Source organism: Macaca thibetana, chromosome 16 (assembly GCF_024542745.1).
Source record: "Macaca thibetana thibetana isolate TM-01 chromosome 16, ASM2454274v1, whole genome shotgun sequence".
In the NCBI taxonomy this organism is placed as follows: domain Eukaryota; kingdom Metazoa; phylum Chordata; class Mammalia; order Primates; family Cercopithecidae; genus Macaca; species Macaca thibetana.
In genome coordinates, this window is record NC_065593.1 from 75,252,958 (window position 1) to 75,275,168 (window position 22,211).

A 22,211-nucleotide genomic window follows, 5' to 3' on the forward strand; every position below is an offset into this window, starting at 1 on the left:
GAGAGTGAAGCTCTTGTCCCTCTCACCTGGGGCTCTTCCAGGTAACCCTCCCCACCTCCTCTCCCTAGCTCTAAGGGCGGTGGCCCCTTTAACAGACCTGACAAATCGCTCGCCCATTTCCGCGGCCTCACCTCAGAGCGCGGTAGAACTGGATTGGTTGGGCCTGGCGTGCCGTTTGCTCCGCCCCCGCGCCCTCTGGTTGGCGGCGGCGGCCGCGAGCGCGGGGCGGGTCCGCCGGCGGGGCGGGGCGGCGTGCGCCCGGGGGCGGGCGGGCTGCAGGGCGGCAGGACCGCGGCCGGTGCCCCAGCCGAAGCCGGAGTCGCGGCGGCCGGGAGCACGGGCGCCGGCGCAGTACAATGAGGCAGCCAGCGGATCTGGGGTGAGCAGTCTCGGGGCCAGGTGAGGGCGGTGGAGGGAGCGCCCCGTGGAGAAGGCCCGGGCTGGGCGCGGATCGACCCCGCGGGCTTCAGAGTACCGGCCGGGTCCGGTGGCCCTTGGCGTGGCGGGACTCGGCCCCCCACCCGCTGTCACGGTCCGGGTATTGACGGGGACGCCCACCCGCGACGCTCCTGGGCGATCCCTTCCTTCGGGGCCCCGCCGGATGGCTCGGGCTCGACTCCGGCCGGAGGAGCTGCCGGCCCGGTTCCCTCAGCTTGCGGTCCCCGGCGCCGGGCAGGGAGGCACTGTCACGCGCAAACTAGAGGAAAACGGCTTGCAATTTTATGAATGGGGCCCCGGGTTCCTGCCGCCCCCCTCACCTGCGACGCGAAATGCTTGGAAGTCGAGAACCGCAGTTACTTTTACTCGAATCTGTCAAAGGTTGTCTGCGCCCCGGTTGTTTTTCTCCAACTCCTGGAGAACGCGGGTGGCGGTGGGGTGGTTTGAGTGCTTTAGCAGGGAGGCGTCGGCGTGCCGAAATCCGGGGGATCGGAAGGTTAACAAGTGACATTGGGCTGAGGCCTAGCGCCAGGTGCCCTGCGGGGAGGCGGTGTGGCGGTGGACGCCGTAGCCGCTGGCTGCTGAGCACGGAAACCATAAGGTGGGACCGGGGAAGGCGGGGAACGGCTAGCCACATTGCACCACACGCTGCCCAGAGCGCACGGCTGCCATGGGAGTTGGTGCAGGGGAGTCTTCCCCTTTTGAAAACGATTTTTGGAAAACTTAGCCCCACAGTGGGTTGATAGTTACTTAAACCATCGGTTGTTATGGTTACTGGGCATCAAATGTAAGGGCAAAGTCTGTTTCCACCCTCGTTCTGTCTCCAGAGCTATGAAGTACTTTGTCACTGTGTTTTACAGACACTGCCCAGGGAGCACAGCCTGTTTTAGAGCTGAGGGAAAACTGTGGGCTCCTTGAGGGCAGGGCTCCTGCCATATTCACGTTTGAAGTGCCAGCGTCTTCACACCATCACCACTCTGCACATGCATTAAAAGGAATGAGTCTTTTACATGTTTTGAGGATTCTCAGAGGATTCAGAGGAGTCATTTCAGGAGCCAGGTATAAGCTGGAGAGGAAACAACGAGTGACTTTTATATGGAAAACAATAAGGAAAAATGGAGGGCAGGTTATCCTTGAACTCTGGAGTATGGGGAGTTTGAGGAGTCTAGGTTTGTGAGTTTTAGAGCTGGGTCACACAGAGACGCTTGTCTCATATTGGAAGAATGAAACTGCCATTTCTGTTAGCTTACCCAGACCATAAACAGTATTCTTTCAGAGACTCCCCAAACATGGTAGTTGGTCTAAAGTTATGGAAAACAAGCCTCCTGAGGTGATGTGGATAGAGTGGGATTTTGCCATAACATTTCTTCCTTTTTTTTCTGGGCCCCTTTGGGAGTGTGAAGGCTTGGAGGGAGAGGATGTGGAGGGCTCTGGGTGAACTGAACTTGCTTGCGTGTTTATCTCCAGTAAAAGGCACTGTGCCTGAGAGGAAGGAGATTAACAAATTGATTCACATCAGAAGATGGTGGTAATTGAGTCTACTGACAAGCAACCCAGGGGCTGGGATAGACGAGGAGGGAGGAAAAATTCAGGAGTTTGGTTTGGCCTGAGTGTTGGAGGTTTGAAGAGCGAGTTATGTCATCGTGTGAGAAGATTAGACACAGCATATAGCAAACATAATGTTCATTACTGAGATTATGTTAGAGTGCTTCTGGAGAAGAAGCAGGAAAGATTAGACTTTTAGATAGAATAAATGTGTAGCATGTTTTGGACAAAAAGCAGTTGCCTGGAGTCAGAAGAGAAATTATTTATTAATAATTTTGCTGTATGCCAGAAACTGCTAGCATTATAGATATGATGGAGGGTGTTTTTGTTTTTTGTTTTTTTTTAAAGGAGGAAGAGTTTGTTTCTGTATGCCATATTAGTTGCCTTTCCTTCAAGTCAAAAGCTCCTGTTTTCTGGAAGGTTTTCTGAATCCCTTGAGGAAAGAGAGGGGAGAACTGCACAGTTTATTACTTAATATGAGAACAGAGCAATGGGGAAATTCTCCTCACTGTAGATTACTTTCAGTATCAAACTGAATCTTCAAAGACCAGTTTTCTGTGTCAGGTTCAATATAAAATTATATTAATCCTCATGTCTGTTGACTGATATCTTTTGATGGAAAATTCCTGTTCTTTCTTTTTTTCCATTTATCAATTCATTCATTCAGAGTTAGGAAGTTCGTTAAACACACACTGTCTCTTGTCCTCTAGGTGTTTCTAGTTCATTTTCTTTGCCTGAATATCCCTCAGGGTCTGCTTTCTTCTGTCTGATCCTTATCTCCTGAAGGTCTCCTTGGGAATCACTGAGGTCACAGGGAATGATTATTCTTTGATTCTGTCCCAAGGCAGAAGACTAGTATAGAAAAGAGAGCATTGTTGAGTTCCTACTCAGCCGGGTACTGTTTTCTGCCCCTTGTGTATATATCCTCTCCAGTCCTAGAGCAGCCCTCTAAGGGAGGTGTGATAGCCTCATTTTACAGAAGAGGAAACCGAGGCTCAGAGCAAATCAGTAACTTGCCTAAGGTGACAAGCTGGTTAGGTGGTGGAGCAAGAATGTCAGTCTAGGACATTGATTCAAAAAAACGTGCTTTTTTGGGCCAGGCACAGTGGCTCACATCTTGTAATCCCAGTACTTTGGGAGGCCAAGGCGAGAGGATTACTTGAGGCCAGGAGTTTGAGACCACCCTAGATGACAGAGTGAGACCCTGTGTCCAAGCAAACAAAACATGCTTTTTCCATTGTACCACGTTGTTTTTCCCTGGAGAGAAATTACATTTTATTAGAGATGTCTCTTGCAGTGCCCTCTTCAGTGGACATGTTCAGAGTGGTCAGGTTCAGAGATAGTCAGAGAATTGCTGCACTAATGAGCTCCTGTGCTCCTGCTGGAGCCAGAGTTAGATGCCAGTGTCTGTCTCTCTGCCCACTGCAGTGTTGAGTAATTCAGGAGGCTGTTGGGAAATCTTTTACTGCCATGGAAAGGTGACTGGCCTGACTGGGTCTGTATCCTTGTGCTCTGCTTACCAGCTCTGTGACCTTAAGGGTAAATTACTTTCTCTTTCTGTGTACCTCAGTTTCTTTGTCTGTAAAGTGGGAAAATATTCCCATTTCAACAATGCCAAGACAGTGTAATTTATGTAATCTTAACATTCCTGGGGGGAAAAAAGCATCTTGTAACGTATGGGGTCTTAGACTTGTAGTCGGCAGTGGCTTCCTTTTTTGGCACATAAAATAACAGTGTGTCTCATGGTCAATGTTCTCAGATGAACTAGGGGAGTATATTATGTATAGGTAGTTGTAAGAATTAAATGAGATCACTCATGTCCCTGGTTCTAGTGAGCACCCAATAACAGGTCATGCTGTCCACTGACAGGATGAAGGTTAACTGGGAAAAGCTGGGAAGCATCTGGTAAGATTTGCCACTCAGTGCCCAGAATAATCCATAATTTGTGGATGGGGGAACATTTTCCAGTTTGCCTAGAGCACTATCCTTTGGCTGACTCTTGTCCCTGTGAGAAGCATTAACTTCAGGAGCTAACAAGCCATGGACAGACAGCTCCCTTTGTCTTCCTATTCATTAAGGTCTTTGTCAACTTTAAATCCCAAGTTTAAAGTAAATATTGTTATAAGAAGACTGGAAGTCCATGCTGTTGTGAATATTCTTACATGTGAGTTTTAAAGCAACTCATAGGTTATACAAGATTTTGTGTTGCTCCTTTCCAAACTCCTTATAATGCTTAATTACACTGTGTGAAATGTCCATGAAGCACCATTAATGAGAGGGATGCTAGGAGGTCATAAAAGTTCAGAAGCCCTTGACTGGCATTGGTGGGGTGGAGAGAACACTGGACTTGGAGTCGGGCGGCTACAGTCCTGACAGTTTCACCTGTCATCCCCACTTCATCATCAGAGACATATTTCCCAGTGTTTGCGTGGATTACCCAAAATTGCAGTGCGTAGTGAGGAAGGTTACCAACTGCACATCACTTCACTAATTTGGACTTTTAAAAGTCTCTCTTCCAGGACAGGACGCAGTGTCTCACGCTTGTAATCCCAGCACTTTGGGAGGCCGAGGCGGGCGGATCATCTGAGGTCAGGAGTTCAAGACCAGCCTGGCCAACATGGTAAAAACCTGTCTCTATTAAAAATACAAAAATTAGCTGGGTGTGGTGGCATATGCCTGTAGTCCCAGCTACTTGGGAAGCTGAAGCAGGAGAATCGCTCGAACCCAGGAGGTGGAGTTGCAGTGAGCCGAGATCGCACCACTGCACTCCAGCCTGGGTGACAGAGCGAGACTCTGTCTCAAAAAAAAAAAAAAGTCTCTCTTCAAAAAAGAAGAGTTGATTTCTTAGTGCCATCCCCCACTGCCAGCAGTCTCATAGATTATATGAGTTTATGAATCTAAGACTCTGAGAAATTAAATTATTGAAAGAAGATGATTGTATTCAGGACTTTTGAAGTCTCAGGTGTTTGTGATAGTGCTTTGAAAAACTAAAACAATAGGCAGGTGATAACAATATGAGTAACTATCATTTACGGGGAATCGTGTGCTAGGCACTGTTCTTACCTTGAAACCTTACACCACTCTATGAGTAGTAGGTACTATTATGAATCTTATTTTAAGATGAGAAAACTGAGGCTCAGAAAGGTTAAATAACTTGTCCAAGATTACACAGCAAGGTCAAGGACTGGTAGCTGGGCCTAGGACGCTGACTTATGTTGCTCCCCAGTGGATGCCTGAAACCATTGATAGTACTGAACCCTATATACACCATGTTTTTTTCCTGTGCGTATATACCTATAATGCCTGAAACCATTGATAGTACTGAACCCTATATACACCATGTTTTTTTCCTGTGCGTATATACCTATAATAAAGTTTAATTTATAAATTAGACCCAGTAAGAGATTAACAATAATAACTAATAAAATAGAACAGTTGGGCCGGGTGTGGTGGCTCACACCTGTAATCCCAGCACTTTGGGAGGCCAAGGTGGGTGGATTGCCTGAGCTCAGGAGTTCCAGACCAGCATGGGCAACACGGTGAAACCCCATCTCTACCAGCATACAAAAAATTAGCCAGGCAGGGCGGCGTGCACCTGTAGTTCCAGCTACTCAGGAGGCTGAGGCAGGAGAATCACTTGAACCTGGGAGGCGGAGGTTGCAGTGAGCCAAGATTGCGCCATTGCACTCCAGCCTGGGCGACAGAGCGAGACTCCATCTCAAAAAAAAAAAAAAAAAGAAAGAACAGTTATAACAACCACATATCGTTCACAATTTTGGAGATAGAAGATTCGTCCTCAACATACATCTTAGCAACCTCAGTACAAGATTTTTTTCCTTTCCTAAGTTTTGAAGTTTGACCTTTTCACTTAAAGGAAGCACTTTATAGCTTCACTTTGGCATACCCAAATTGCCAGCATCATTAATCTTGTGCTTTGGGGCTATTAAGTAAAATAAGGGTTACTTGAACACAAGAGCTGTAATATCGTGACAGTTGATCTGATAACTGAGACAGCTAAAGGTGACTAATGAGTAGGTAGCACCTACAGTGTGGATCTGCTGGACAAAGGGAGGATTCGCATCCTGGGCAGGATGGGATTGGACAGTGAGAAATTTCATCACAGCTATTCCTGCACCCAGGATGGCATGCAGTTTAAAACTTATGAATTGTTGATTTCTGCAATTTTCCATTTGATATTTTCAGAACTTGGTTGGCTATGGGTGACTGAAACTGCAGATAAGTGGGGGAATACTTGTATTGGGAGAACTTTGTTAAATTTAAAGAATTAACTCTTACGGGAGTTGCAGAAGACTTAAGTCCTTGAAAGGAAAGGCTTTTCTTTGGTGAACAAAAGCCATATGCCAGGTCACTGTGAGCATAAATGGGACTATTGAGAGAAGAATCTAAACTTTCTGTGTGGAAGCTGGGAGAATGGGAAATGTGGGTGGGCTTTGAAACAACCAGGTAACCTTTGTCTGCTGGATTTGCCTGGAATATTGGTTCTAAGGGCTTTTCCCTAAGAAGATTATTGCGACAAACGCATTAAGTGCCTCCCCAGCTTATTCTAACAGTTGAAAGCGGCACTGGGCAAGAGGAGCTGGCTTCAATCATAAGCTTATTTAGGATTTGAGATTAAAACCCACCCGTTGGATTGCTCCTGCAGATAACCTTTCGGAATCCCAATATGCATTTTATAAGTTTCATTTCTCTTGCTGTTCAAAGCTGACATAAGCTGGCTCGTTTTCTTATTCAATTTTCAGTCCTTTCTTGGACCTAATGCTGTCTTTCAGGCTGTATCCTTATAGATGGTTATATTTGTTATTTTAGGCTCGAAATAGAGAATTCAAAAATCTTTTTACTGAAAGGATTGACTGAACAATGATCATCATTCATCAAATATTTGAGCATCTACCAGGGCCAGTCATTGTGTCTGGCATTGGAAATCTGATGGGGAGCAAAACAGATGTGGTTCCCTCCTGCACAAAGCGCGTTATCTAGTCTAGACAACAAACAAGTCAGTAGACATATGCATCATATATATTGGATTGTAATATGTGTAAAATCTCCTTCCTCTGAAGGAAAAGAACAGGGCACCAAGAAAGAAAGAAAAAGAAGAAACCAGCAACTGGGGGTTTTGGGCAGAGCATTTCAAGAGAGGGAGCAACGTGGATGTCTGGCAGCTGTGAAGAGGGGCAGAGAGGGGAATACGGGAAGGGCAGGCTCAGAAGGTACCAGGCTGCAGAGGACATGTCACAGGGCAGCATAGTGTAGCAGGGAGAGCAGGAGCTTGGGAACCAGACGCTGCTCAAGGGGCCTCGGGAAGTTTCTTAACCTCTTTTGCCTCCCTTTCCCACCTCCAAGAAGCTATGAGGGTTGAATGAGCCTTGAAAGCCATAACTGGCATGTACAGAAAGGACTGTCGGTGGAGTTTGCTGACTCTCAGGGCCGTGGGGAACTTGACTTGGAGTGGATGAGCTCCTCTTCTTAGTCAGCATTTCCCATGATTCTATGTGTAGTGTAACCATAGGGCAGAAGGTAAAACTAAGACAGCTGAGTAGGTGTATCCATGGAGGCATTCTAAGGTAGCTTGTGTTGGGCTTTCTGTGGTGTGCTAAGCATTCGGTACCCGTACCTGGAAGACTTGGCCCTACCTGTAGGCATCTCTGCAGTGGGTGCAGTGGTCAGTGTGGAGCAAGGTGGACCGGATGCAGCTGTTCCTCTGCTCCTGCCTGCAGTTGTCTGCTTTAGTGTTTGGATGCGGGCAGGAGATCTTTAGCCTTTTTTCCTGATGAGAGGAGACAGATACTACTGGCCTTATAGCCAGGTGGTCAAACATGACAACTCGGAGTTGCTGTGTGCAAAACCTGCCTGAACTCCATCTCCAATGAGATTTGATGATGTTTCCCCATTCAAAGGAACAACCACACTTCAGGACCATACAAGGAGAGGACTTCATATAACAGGTCACTGACTTGGGATAGTCAGTAAAGTGCTATGAACCCAGCCATGTTAAAGTTATAATTATCTTGTAAAGTATGTGTGAGGCCTCATCAGATTTGTATATAATTGACTAAGTTTTTCAAAAAATCTTGGCCGGGTGCAGTGGCTCACGCCTGTAATCCCAGCACTTTGGGAGGTGGAGACGGGCGGATCACGAGGTCAGGAGATTGAGACCATCCTGGCTAACATGGTGAAACCCCGTCTCTACTAAAAATACAAAAAAACAAATTAGCTGGGCGTGGTGGCGGGTGCCTGTAGTCCCAGCTACCGGGGAGGCTGAGGCAGGAGAATGGCCTGAACCCGGGAGGCGGAGCTTGCAGTGAGCTGAGATGGCGCCACTGCACTCCAGCCTGGGCGACAGAGCAAGACTTCGTCTCAAAAAAAAAAAAAAAAAAAAGAAAAATCTTTTACTCTGGAACATTTTTTAAAAAAATACACAAAAGTAAAGAATAATATAATGGATCTCAGGCATCTATTACTCAATTTTGATAATTATCAACTTTTGCTAATCTCGTTCCAAGATAGTTCCACAATGAAGCATTGTTGATGGATTTTCTGTCACAGTATAAATGTGTCTTTGGACTATAAAATCATTTGCTAGATATTCTAGAGAAAAAAATGCCTGCATACTGCATAATCATAGGACTGGTGTTAGGTAGTTGAAATTCAGAATCTGAAATGAACATTTAGTGGAAACCTCTTATAGACTTGTCTATGAGAAGTAGGCGTATAAAATTAAGAGTGCTTTCAAGATGACCAGTTAGTCTATGTATTTACTAAATGGCAACTGTATTGGGCAGTGTGCAAGGTACATTAAAAAAAAGAAAAAAAGGCCAGGTGCTGTGGTTTATGCCTGTAATCCCAGCACTTTGGTAGACTGAAGTGGAGGATCACTTGAGGCCAGGAGTTTGAGACCAGCCTAGGCAACATAGTGAGACCCTGCCTCTACAAAAAAAAAAAAAAAAAAAAAAAAAAAAGAAGCCAGACACAGTGGCACACACCTGTAGTCCTAGCTACTTGGCAGGCTGAGCTGGGAGGAGGATCGCTTGAGCCCCAGAATTCAAGGCTGCTATGAGCCATGATGGCACCACTGCACCACAGCCTTGGTGACAGAGTGAGACTCTATCTCTAGAAATCAAACAAACAAAAAAGGGCAGTCTTTGTCCACAGTGGCTTATAAAATTATGAGCCCATGATGAAGTCACAGATTATTTTCAAACATTCTTAGCAAATGAATTTTACACAAAGCCCAAACTGTGAAACTGATTAAGAAGCAGTATTTTAGTGGCGTATGTTACTTTAAGTTCAATTTATAGTATTCACTTGTAGCATGAAACAGGACACAAGTTAATATGTTGAAAGTTTCTATATGTTGAATTTCGTTTTTATTTTTTAAAGGGGAAATTCAAATCAAACATGCAAACAACCCTGTAGCAGTGCCTCTGTGCACCATGGTACGTACAACAGACCATTAAACATTTGAAAGGTGGTTAGTGCAACTGAGAGCTGGAAGCTTTCATTTTAATTAAGCTGAAACCGAAACTTTAATTTTAATTTAAATAGTTCCATGTGCCCATATTGGACGGTATAGCTCCAGGGTTTATTAAACCACCATTCCCGGTCATGGGATAGAACCCAGCACAAACTAATCTGGGCTACAAATCAAAGGGCACAAGTCGCATGTAGGTTCCAAACTCAGTACATTTTACAGAAAAGGAGTTTGATTATGTAGTAGAAGGAAGAACTGCCTGGTGGGACTCGTGATCTTCCTTCAAGAGCAAGGCTCAAAGACCTGGGGAGTTTTGATTTGATGCTATGATGTCTCCTGGGGCTCAGAATATTATGAAATGAGGAGTGAATCTCTGAGTGAAAAGAACTCAAGCTGCTTGTTGCATTGCGGAATGTCTCTAAGAGGTAGAGAGGCGTCTGTTAAGTGGCTTGTATGAAGGTTTCAGAACGTAACTTGTATGAAGTTTCAGCTTTGGGAGTTGTGTTTGCTGCCAGGAGGGTTTAGAGGCCGCCTCTAGGCAACACCCAGGGGCTCAAAGAAGACAGATGCAGAGAGCATGAGCTGCTGGTCACCTGTCTATCCCCGGAGCATAGTAGATGCTTGATAAATGTGTTTAAAATGGATGACAGTTTCTGGAATAGATTTAGGAGTAAATAAGAGATGGGCTTGAACTTTTTCTAGAAATTCTGAAAAATAGGTGCCGAGGGAAGTGCAGTGCCAGTGAACTGCAGAGTTTGCTCAGCCTGTGCTTTCTGCCAGAGGTAACTGACATTTCTCCTCACTGCAAATGCAAGCTCGACCTCCCTCCACTCACCCATATCCAGTCCTGCACCAAGTACTGCTGATTTTTATCTTATAAATGTCTCTTGGATGGTTCTTTTCTCTCAAGCTTCTCTGCCACTGTTCTAGTCTGGTCTAAACAACCATCTTTTTGCTTGGAATGCTCTGGCAGCCCCTCACTGACCTGCCCTCATCTACTTCTACTCCTTTCTAATCTCGTCACCACCTGGCAGTCAGCGTGGTCTTTTAAAAATTCCTAACATGGCTGGGCATGGTGGCTCACACCTGTAATCTCAACACTTGGGGAAGCTGAGGTGGGAGGATTGCCTGAGCCCAGGAGCTCAACACCAGCCTGGGCAACATAGTGAGACCCTGTCTACAAAATAAAAAAAAAAAAAAAGACAAAAGAAAAATTAACTGGGTGTGGTGGCCTGTGCCTGTAGTCCCAATTACTCAGGAGGCTAAGCTGGGAGGATTGTTCGAACCCAGGAGGTTGAGGCCGCTGTGATCTGTGATCACACCACTGCATCCAGCCTGGTTGACAGAGACCCTGTCTCAAATAAATAACAAATAGTTCTAACATGATCCTGTCACATCCTTGCTCAAATTCTCTGAAGGTTTCTTTGTTGCTTGTGGGATAAAATCTACATTCTGAACATGTTTAGGTGCTGTGTGATCTAGCCCCTCCTGCCTTCTCCAGCCTGGGCCTCTCTCTCTCTCTCCCGGTTTATTGTATTCCAGGCACACTGGCCACTTTTCTCTTCCCAGTTGGAAGGGAGCTAGACTTTTTAGGAGCTGAACCCTCTGCAGGAAACAGCTCTACTCCCCACCTCACCCCCACCCCCATTTTCTCTCTTCCTTTGTGGCACTCATCACAGTTTGTTACTACATAACTCTGTGGTAGACACCTGCTTTTCCCCTTCTTCCAGGAAGGCAGGGACCTTGTTGGTTTTGCTCCGCATTATCTACCCAGTACCTAGCTTCGTATCTGACCCACTAGACATGCTGCTTAAATATTTTCGGGGTGAATGAATGAAAGAGTGCAAACCACATTAGAAAACAAGGGAAACTCAACCTGAGGAATTCTTTTGAAAACTGGGTTATATGGCTGAGCACAGTGGGTCATGCCTGTAATCTCAGCACTTTGGGAGGCTAGGATGGGAGGATCACTTGAGCCCAGGATTCAAGACCAGCCTGGGCAACATAGGGAGACCCTCCCCATCTTTAAATTATTTACAAAAAATTTAAAAAGTAGGCATGGCGGAGTGCAGCTGTAGTCCTACTCAGGGTGCTGAGGTGGGAGGATTGCTTGAGTCTGGGAGGTCCAGGCTGCAGTGAGCCATCATTGTACCACTGCACTCCAGCCTGGGTGACACCTCAAAAACAGATGAAAACACCTTGGGCTTATTGGAGAGGTTAAGTAGTTTTTAGAGAATAACCCAGGAAGGGAAATGGGGGGGAAGAGTCCACAGGGATCTATCATAAAAACGGTACCGAGGGTTTAGAGCATCCTACAAAAACATGTTCTGAGAAAGCATATTCCATGCCCTTGTCCCAGACTTAAAAGGCATTTGCCCATCATGTTGCAAGGATGGGATTTGAGGCTGACCCTCTTGTCTGGATGGATTTTCTGCTCCCAGCCTCAGGAGGCACTGACATGAGGCACCATTTTGAGACCTTAAGGTTGGAGTCTTCCATATACAGCCCACAGCTAGGGGTGCAGCAGTCTTCCTGTCTTCCTGGAGGGTAGGGGTTCTGCCCTGCTCGTATTTGCACCTTTCTCCTCCCTCTGACCTCCTTCACTGCCATCAGCAAGCTAGAGTACTTTGCCTGTGGGGGGTGTTTGCCAAGTGTTTCTGAGTAGGCCCCAGTACTACCTGGTGGACACTAAAAAGGGCTCTAGGCAGTAATAAGAGGGAATTCTGGTTGTGCCTTGCGCAGGGGAGGCTTCCTGCTGCTGCTAGATTCCCTGTTGGAAAGAAGCTGGACAGCTGTGTTTAGACCTGACCCTGCAGATGGGGAGACTTCCCCCTTCTCTCTCTTCCTGAGGGCTGCTTCCAGATGAGTGGGGGAGCCTGCCAGTGCCCATCAGGTCCACCTGACATGTCATAAGGAAAAAGGAGAAACCTAGGTCTTCCCCGGGAACTTTGAAGTTATGAATAGGAAATTGAAGGACTTGATGCCGAGATAATGTTCTTTTGGAAGGAAGGGACTGGTTCCCCAGACCAGCACCACCGGTAACCAGAGAGATGTTTTGTGAAGACTAAAGCGATGTGTTTTCTGGGAGACTGCAAGTTAAGAAGGCTTTAAGCTTTATATTAATTAGAAATTTGTATTAATGTATAGTAATTAGAGAAAAGTCTACAGGAAAATCACAGAATCGGATAATGAGGAGACCTGTGTGACTTAGTAGCATTCTAGGTACCAAGGTGGTGCCTTGGAGCTCTGGAGTGGAAACTAGCACCAAAGCTGATTGGGAACACCATTAAGGAGGGGGCTCCGGTATCTGTAAGCTCATGCCTGAACGTGAGCAGCTCATGCCCCCATGTGCTGGAAACCTTAACAGCACAGGCAGGCAAATACGATCTGATGGTTGTTAGGATTGGAGTTAGAGCAAAGTACTATGGGGTACACCTAGCCCCAAAAGAAAATCCTGTAAGTGATTTACTCTGTGTGTCCTGATCATGGAAACCTGGTGGAAAGCATTTCCTTTTATGATGGAAAGGGGAAAGCTGGGCCTGGTGGCTCACGTCTGTAATCCCAGCACTTTGGGAGGCTGAGGCAGGTGGATCCCTTGAGTTCAGGAGTTCAAGACCAGCCTGGGAAACATGGTGAAACCCTGTCTCTACAAAATAAAAAACAAAAACAAAAATTAGTGGGGCATGGTGATGTGCACCTGTGGTCCCTGCTACTTAGGAGGCTGAGGTGGGAGGATCGCTTGAGCCTGGGAGGCAGAGGTTGCAGTGAGCTGAGATGGTACCACTGCATTCTATCTAGCCCAGGCAACAGAGCGAGACCCTGCCAAAAAAAAAAAATAGTGAGAGGGGAGCAAGTTATGTTGTTGTAGGATGCTGCTTGCCAGACCGAAACGACAGTGTTATTTTCCATAGACAGATTTTAAAGTAGGCCCCCGGCAAGTGTAGTAGACCGTGCAGATGTTTGTATAAGGTGGAAGTCTATTACAAGTGGACTATGCGGTAAACTCTAACCCTACCTTGCTGATAATTTTACATCTGAGAGCAGGTAGAGGGAAGTGTGTGTGTTGGACTTAATGATGACAAATGAGGAAAAGCCATCCAGAGGGCAAGGGACCTTGTGACTGAGGCAGGGAAGTAAGCACAGAGCTCTTGGTCAGGCAGGCCGGCTGGCACCTGCTCACTAAAGTTGCTCACTAACGGCTGAGCATTTCCTACCTTCTATTAATGTTTCCTTAAATGCTTCCACTTAACCTGGAGCAGGAGCCATCTTGGTATCCTCAGTGCCTGGATGGGTGTTAGAAGTGACTGCTTGACGGTTAGTCCCTGACAGTGGCTGATCTGATGTGGCCATCCCAGTTTCCCATCCCCCTCACCTACAGTTAGGAGCAGAAACTGCTGTAGGAAGCCTGGCAGGAGCTGCCCTCAGGGATTGAGCCTCTTTGCCCGGCTAAGTTCAGGGGCAAGATTGAAATGGAAAATAAGTCAGTAGCTGAAAACCCGTGGGAAAGGAATTGCTTTTGTTTTAATTTCCCAGGGTAGGCTAATGTCTGTGGGGATACAGTGAGTGGTATTCGATCCTGATGGAGTAGGTTAATAGTGAAGCAGGAACATTAATTTTTTTTTTTTAAGGCTAAAACTCCCAGCAGAAATGGCTATTGATCATGCTCTGAGCCAGAAACCAAACTCATTTGGTCAGCCTAGCTTTCGTCTTAAGGCTGACCGTGATGGAGAGTGGTATTCAGAGGAGGCCTAATAGCCTGAAGTGAATTTTATTTCAGGAGGCACTGAAATCTTAGGGAAGGGAAAAAACACACATCTTGAGTTTAGTTTTCGAGTTAGGTGATAGAGTTGTTTTGGCAGCAAATGTAGCAAGTGCAGGGCCCAGAATTTTCTGGGGTGGATGGTTAAGAGGTCCTTCCAGAAGTCTGTATGATTTTTTTTATGCCGAAGTGTTAATCTCAAAAAATAAAATTGAAAACAAATTTAATATATATGTATATTTGTTGACCCACAGCTCCGAAGAAGCCTTCCAGAAATTTCTAATTTCACTATTTCTAAAACCTAGCTTATTATGGGCTGTAAGAATTTTAGCCATTTTGTGGGCTCTGCCACAGAACTGAACCATTAGCCTCCGTTTTCCCTCTCAGAACTGCCTTCCAGCTCCTCCTGAGCTCCTTCCCACAGTGCTCCAGTGGAATGTCCTAGCCTCTCACCCTACACACTGCTGAGTAAGCACAGAGCAGGCTGTACTGTCGATTGGTTAACGTTGAGTGAGATGGGTGCTTTATTCAAGCTAAGGAAAAAAGGAATTTTTTTAAAGGATGTTTTTCTGTTTTAGGAGCTGGTTTATACCAGTGCTTAAGTCGGTATTTAAAGTTGGAATGAGAGATTTTGGTTTCCTGTTCTTACAGCAGTAAACAGTAGGTAAGGGGGCAGGTGCCTGGGGTCAGCCCTTTAGATTTTTTCCTTTTTCTTTTTTCTTTTTTTTATTTGAGACAGAGTCTTGTCCTGTTGCCCAGTCTCAAGTGCAGTGGTGCGACATCGTCTGACTGCAACCTCTACCTCCCAGGTTCAAGTGATCCTCCTTCCTCAGCCTCCCAAGTAGCTGGGATTACAGGCGTGCGCCACCATACCCAGTTAATTTTTGTATTTTTAGTAGAGATGGAGTTTCGCCATGTTGGCCAGGCTCATCTCGAACTCCTGATCTCTAGCAATCCACCCTCTTTGGCCTCCTAAAGTGCTGGGATTACAGGGTTGAGCCCCGCCTGGCCAACCCTTTAGTTCTTATTTCTGTCTGTCAATGTGGGTACACAGGGGCATCTTTTCAAGTGTGATGCTATTGCTAAGAGAGGGAGGGTCCCTGACAGACAAGCAGGAAACCTAGAATTTGGCGTGGGAACCCTCATCTAACCACTGGGATGAGTTCAAGCCAAATTCTTTGAGGCCTGATGAAGGGCTTATAAAATAGGCTATACCTGCATTTAGTTAATATGGACTGGTTATCCAGTGATCCCTTCAGCATTCAGCAGATGACACTGCTTAGAAGGCAGTGGCTATGCTTGGGGACAGTCAGTGGGCAGTTCCAGACACTGGTGAGAGTCAGCCTCCTGTGAATCTTTAAAATGAGATCCTCACCCATCTTGTGTTTCCTTTTAGGGAAGGTCTTTAAAGAATCTTAAAACAAGTATTTTAACTCTTTAAGTAGCATTAAGCATGGGAAATTCTTATAAAATAGATTATTTTCTCCCAAATTAATAGCTTATAAATTAGTGTACCAATTTTTCTTTTCTCTCTTTCTCTGTTGTTCTTTGATTATTTCTAATTCTTTCTCTCACTAACATAAAGCACTTAGGTATGTTTTGCAATTATAATTTGTTTTTCTTTTTCTTTTCTTTTTCTTTTCTTTTTTTTTTTTTTTTTGAGATAGTGCCCAGGCTGGAGTGCCGTGAGTGATCTCGGCTCACTACAAGCTCCGCCTCCCGGGTTCCCGCCATTCTCCTGCCTCAGCCTCCCCAGTAGCTGGGACTACAGGCGCCGCCACCATGCCCGGCTAATTTTTTGTATTTTTAGTAGAGACGGGGTTTCACCGTGTTAGCCAGGATGGTCTCAATCTCCTGACCTCGTGATCCGTCCGCCTTGGCCTCCCAAAGTGCTGGGATTACAGGCGTGAGCCACCGCACCCGGCCAATTTGTTTTTCAATAGATTGGTTATTTATTGACTAGAAAGTAACCAGCTGTTTTCCCACTACAATCTTGGTTCCAGGAGTAAAATTGCTGGCAGAGCTTTGGGAGGCACCAGAAGGCTGTCCTCTTCCTGGAGTGAGACTTCACATGCTATCTTTGTCTTGCCCAAATGCCCTAGGACCACGCACTCACCATCCAAAGGGGTGTAGATTAAAACCCTACTCCTCCTATTCAAAACAGTGTAATGAATTCTGTACGTCTGGGTTTTTTAATCTTGGGGAGGGGGAAGAGCAATATCTGTGTCTCCTTGAAAATCGAGTGCAGAACTCTTGTGGATATTTGCGTATGTATATTTGTGCGGTGGGGAGGGATCTTTGATGTTCATCAGGCTTTCAAAAAGCCCTCAACTGAGAAAGGTTAAGGAGGAACTTCAGGTCTAAATCTCTCATACCTCTCATCTAAAAAGCTCTAAAGCCAACTTTTTAGAACGGAGAGACCAGTTCACAGTAGAAGAACCTGGAGCACAGACAACACCGGTGAGCGAACTGCAGGCTCCCCGCGCGGGGGTCCATGTGCAAGTCTGGCCGCCTCCTCACTGCTCAAACCAGATCATCCCTCAGCCCCGAGATTCTCTTTCCTCACTGCTAGCCCCTCTCCCCTCAAATCCTAGGAGACCTTTGAGGGAGAGAATTGGAGATACATGTCTTCCTAGCCAGGTATCCTGTGCCAGGATATTTTATCCTTCAGTTCTCTTAGTCAATTTGTTCTGACCAGTACCCTACTGAGTTTTCACAGGGAGTCTCTTTTTTGCCTTTTTTATTCCTCTTCTTCCTCCTCTGCCTTCTTCTTTCTTTCTTTCTTCTCTTTTCTTTCCTTTTTTTTTTTTTTTTTTGAGACAGGGTCTCGCTCTGTCGCCCAGGCTAGAGTACAATGGCCCGATCTCAGCTCACTGCAACCTCCACCTCCTCGGTTTAAGCGATTCTCTTGCCTCAGCCTCCCGAGTAGCTGGCGGCTGCCACCACGTCCAGCTGATTTTTGTAATTTTAGTAGAGATGGGGTTTCACCATATTGGTCAGGCTGGTCTCGAACTCCTGACCTCAGGTGATCTCCCCGCCTCGGCCTCCCAAAGTGCTGGGCTTACAGAATTACAGGCGTGAGCCACCACGCCCAGCTGCCGCCTTCTTTCTTTTTCTGTATTCTGAATAGTCTGTTCCCTGTCATCAGCTTTTCTGTTAGGTCTCATGATTCTTATCTGCAGCAAGAAAAGGGGGTCCCTGAGGTAGACAGAGCACCAGGAGGCTGGTCCTCCCAGTACTGTGACTCTGGAAGGTGGATCCTGCCCTTCCCTGGAAGGCCTTAGGGCCTCAGCTCGCCCATTTTAGCCCAGAAGTCCAGCCTTCTCCTCGTGCAACCTCCAGCTGGCCGAGAACACACATCTGCTGTTGGCAGTTACTGACTCCTTCCTTTCCTCACGAACCTCATGCGTGTCCTGTGATGGTGGGCTCTGCTCATGAAAGTATGATTGTTTTATATACCTTTTTTTAAAGACAGAAGTTACTGCTTTCAGAAAGCATTCTTCCAGGGGGCGGCCCAATATTTAAGACAATGCTGGTAGGCTGGACGTGGTGGCTTATACCTGTAATCCCAGCACTTTGGGAGGCCGAGGTGGGCAGATCACGAGGTCAGGAGTTCGATACCTGACTGGCCAATATGGTGAAACCCCATCTCTACTAAAAAATGCAAAAATTAGCCAGCCATGGTGGCGCACACCTGTAATCCCAGCTACTCAGGAGGCTGAGGCAGGAGAATTGCTGGAGCCTGGGAGGCAGAGGTTGCAGTGAGCCAAGATCATGCCTCTGCACTCCAGCCTAGGAGACAGAGCAAGACTCCGTCAAAAAAAAAACAGGACAACGCTGGTGACAAATATGCATGATTGCAGCAGATCCCTGTTAGCAGAAATTTAAATTAGAGTCAAGAATGGTCATCTTCTGCCTTTGGCCATTTAAGCTTCTTCCTTTCTCTGAATTTCAGCCTCTAGTGCTCAGGAGGAGGTCAGGGATCTGGCTCTTAAAGGGTGTTGGAGGAAGGCCTCCTTTCCGTATTGCTTCTGAGGACTCCTTAGACCATTGGCAGCACACATCTTCACATGAAGGTGGGCTTTTGATCTGGGAGACTCTGCTTAAGAAACCGGATCTCTTTATTGATAGAGCTGTCTCATAAGCAAGTAATGCAAGCTGTTGGTAATTACAGAAAACCTACTGTGGAATTTCATCTAAAATTAATGAAGAGTCAGCACTGTGGATTTTAAATACAGAGGCGGTGATGGCTTTAGCTCTCAGCTGTCTGCGGGCTTTCCTTTGCTGTCTGTTGTGCCTGGGGGCTCCCTTCCCTCTTGTCCAGTTGGTTTGTCTTCCTATGACACGGACCCATTTTAATGGAGCGCCACCAAAATATGCAGTATATTCCAAAGTCAAAGGTTTAGGATCAGAAAAGTGAAAAAGGTTCATTGTATTAAAAAGAAAACAATAAAATATGTGGAGAACAAAAACTGGGCAGTGAAATCTAGCTAGATGACCATAATATAATATGTCTGCTTTTCTTGACTTTATTATTATTATCTTTAAAGGAGCATTGTTCAATCCTCGATTTTGTATCTATGGCAGCAGGTGAAGGTCTCTAGATGAGCATGCACATACACGATGATAAATGGTTAAGGAATTTTGAGGCTAAAATCTTTACTGCTTAGATGTCATGTACTTTATAGGCATAGCTTTTCTTGATTTAATAGGAAGGATCTCTGCTCTATATGTGCTTTTATGTGACTTGAAAAGGAACTAACTATTCCATTTAAGTAGATTTCAATTAGGATAATGGGTTTGAGACATTTTGCAATGATACATTTTCTAGACTCGTAAAATGGAATTGTCAAATTATAGCAAAGAGTTAGAAATTATTTTGCAGTTTTCTCAGCAGATTGTAATTTCTCCTTCCATACATGTAGTCATTGTAAAAATAATAGTGTAAGGGTACCTTTTATAAAACTGATTATTTTCCAAATAGACTGGTACCTTTTGGTTTAGAAAAAAATGATGGAAGAAGATTGTAGTTTAGGACAGCAAGCAGAAAGCAGTCATTTTTCAGCCTTTCATTTTATTTTACCTTTGGCCACATTTTTTAAGAAAGGCCCAAAATTGCCATATGTCTGAAAGAATATTGGTAATGGGGTAGAGTTGTAATGAAAGTGAGATTTTTAGAGTAACAAGGTCACTTTCTTCTGTGGCTTGTAGAAACAGATATGTGATCACAACAGGTCCAGCAGGCAGGGTTATGGGGAGTAGAGAGTTCATGTAATTTAGATCATGCTTAAATTTCCATATTTGAAAAAGCACTCAGAGAACAGGATTTTGTCAAAAGAAAAAAAAATAATATTTTTTAAACGGGAGGGGGAAATGTGCGTGTTATTCTTACGAGATATTGAAAAATGTTTAAATAGCTGCGATACAGTTTGTTGAGGGGGCAGGGGACAGTGGGAACAGTGACTAAAGGATTACGTTTTAATGCAGAAATGCCCAGTTGAAGAAAAAAGCTTGCCTGGGAGGAAAGTTTCTGTGGAGATGTGCCCTGCATTTTGAGTGATGTACTGAAGCATCAAAGACTCAGCATTAATTTTGATCTTTCTTGGGAAACTGGAGAAAATAATGCATTTCTGAGAAAAAATAGTAGCTTATGAAATGTCAAAGCCTGCTCTGGACAATGTCAACATCCATGAGTGCGAGGCAAATTCAAGAATCCAAACCCTAAGTGAAGACTTTACTGACTTGCTGTCTAGATGTCAGGGGCTGTTTGAGCCATGAGGCCCAGCAGGTTGTTAGGCATTCCAGGGATATGAGAGGTCCACACCCACACAATTGTGTGTTAGTTCTCAAGCTTCCTAGGATTTTTCTTGGGAAAAGGTTTTTGACCCCAAGTAGCTCCCAGCTTGACAGAATTCTTTAGAGGCAGCTCGGAAAAACTTTGGTTTCCCAAAATAATCCAAAGGCTAAAGTTCTGCCACCCTTTAAAAGAGTAGTGTTTTGGCTGGGTGCAGTGGCTCATGCTTGTAATTGCAGCATTTTGGGAAGCCGAGGTGGGCAGATCATGAGGTTCAGGAGTTCGAGACCAGCCTGGCCAACATAGTGAGACCCCATCTCTATTAAAAATACAAAAATTAGCCGAGCATGGTGGCGCACGCCTGTGGTCTCAGCTACTTGGGAGGCTGAGGCAGGAGAATCGCTGGAACCCGGGAGATGGAGGTTGTGGTGAGCCAAGATCCCACCATTGCACTCCAGCCTGGGCAACAGAGTGAGATTCCATCTCAAAAAAAAAAAAAAGAGTGGTGTTTTAACTTCTTTTGGGACATAGTCGCCATTAGGACTCTGAACACTATGAACTCTCTCTGCAGAAATCCACACATGTACACACAGACCGAAACTTGCATGCATGCATATGTTAAGAACCCTTCATTTAAAGTAAGATGCAAAGTTTTAAAGAGAAAGTTTGCTGCTGTTACAGACACCATTTTCCCTTGAGTGTTAAAGCGTTTGTCTGGGAATGTCCTTTGTTGGTTGTTCCTCAGTAAGATTAGCAGAACGGGACCCTGCCAGCCAGGCCTCATTTTGAAACTCGTACAGCCTAACAGTAGTGCTTCCAAAAGATGCACCTTCCCACTCACATCAGGAACTGAGGCCCAGTGTTTCCCCCAAGGGTCTTTTTGAAGAAGACATTTTTGTCTAATAGCAGTTTTATTATTTTTATTGTTGAAAAAGCAGTACCAACTCTGTATTCATTTCCCTGGTTATTCGTATGCTTTTTTCCCCTGAGAGTCAAAAGACTGGTTTAACCTTTGACCTTGTGGGTTTTTATAGCTTGAAATTAATTTTTTAGAGAAATTGCTTTATATTTAAAAAAATTTTTGGCCAGGCGTGGTGACTCACGCCTATAATCCAGCACTTTGGGAGGCTGAGGCAGGCAGATCACAAGGTCAGGAGTTCGAGACCAGCCTAGCCAATATGGTGAAATCCCGTCTCTACTAAAAATACAAAAATTAGCCGGGCGTGGTGGCGTGTGCCTGTAGTCCCAGCTACTCAGGAGGCTGAGGCAGAAGAATTGCTTGAACCCGGAGGGCAGAGGTTGCAGTGAGCTGAGATCGTGCCACTGCACTCCAGCCTGGGTGACAGAGCAAGACTCTGTCTCAAAAAACAAAAACAAAAACAAAACAAAACAAAAAAAACATTTAGAGATGGGATCTCGCTATGTTGCCCAGGCTAGTCTCAAACTCCTGGCCTCAAGTGATCCTCCCACCTTGGCTTCCCAACGTGTTGGGATTATAGGTATGAGCCACCGCACCTGGCCAAATTGTTTTTTACATTAGTTATGAAGGAGGCATTGCATGCTTGTCTTATGTGTCACACAATTTGAGAATACATGTTTTGAGAATACATGTTTTTAACAAAGTGCCTTATGAAAACTGCATATGTTTGATGTGTCCTGCTTTTAAGTCCTTTGCTGTACTTTCCCACAGGCTAGAAGGAGGATGATTCTGGTTCAGAGGCAGGCCCTGGCACCACAGGTCTGAAACTGCAGTCCTCTTGGTGGCAACAGCCCTTTGATTTCTACTTCCAAACCCCTGGTAGATTGCATCCTGCAGAGGAGCCTTTATTTGTATGATTAAGATATGAGAAGTTACCACCACCCAGAAGTAGTATTCCTCCCTTTTCTGGAAGGATCCTTTTCTTTGATACAGCAACTAGATTGGATTTTCCCTTTCCTAAAATAAATGTATATTCCCAGCAGAAACAACGTTATACAAAGTGGTTCTATGGAAGAGAGAGTTACCATGTTACAGTCCTCAGTTAGAAAGGCTTTTGTTCCTGGAAAGGATACCATTGAGTAGTGACATCTGAGTTTTAAGTTAGATTTCACTTTCTCATAGCAACAGTGATGTAATGTTACATTATGGAAGCTAAAATCTGATGCTCAACTTGTAAAATATACTCAACTATAAATATTCCTCTTCT

General features: G+C 45.3%; 1 protein-coding gene across 2 annotated transcripts in view; it reads left to right on the forward strand.

Moving 5' to 3' along the window:
• The first annotated feature begins 222 nt into the window (after positions 1-222).
• The window catches only part of TEX2 (testis expressed 2), a 116,138-nt gene continuing 94,149 nt past the window's right edge, over positions 223-22,211 (forward strand). Inside the window, exon 1 of one of the 2 annotated variants that reach the window (XM_050765791.1) lies at positions 223-379. The gene's annotated coding sequence lies outside the window, so the exon portion shown is untranslated. The remainder of the gene's footprint in view (positions 380-22,211) is intronic. The other variant, XM_050765794.1, reaches the window with a different exon arrangement.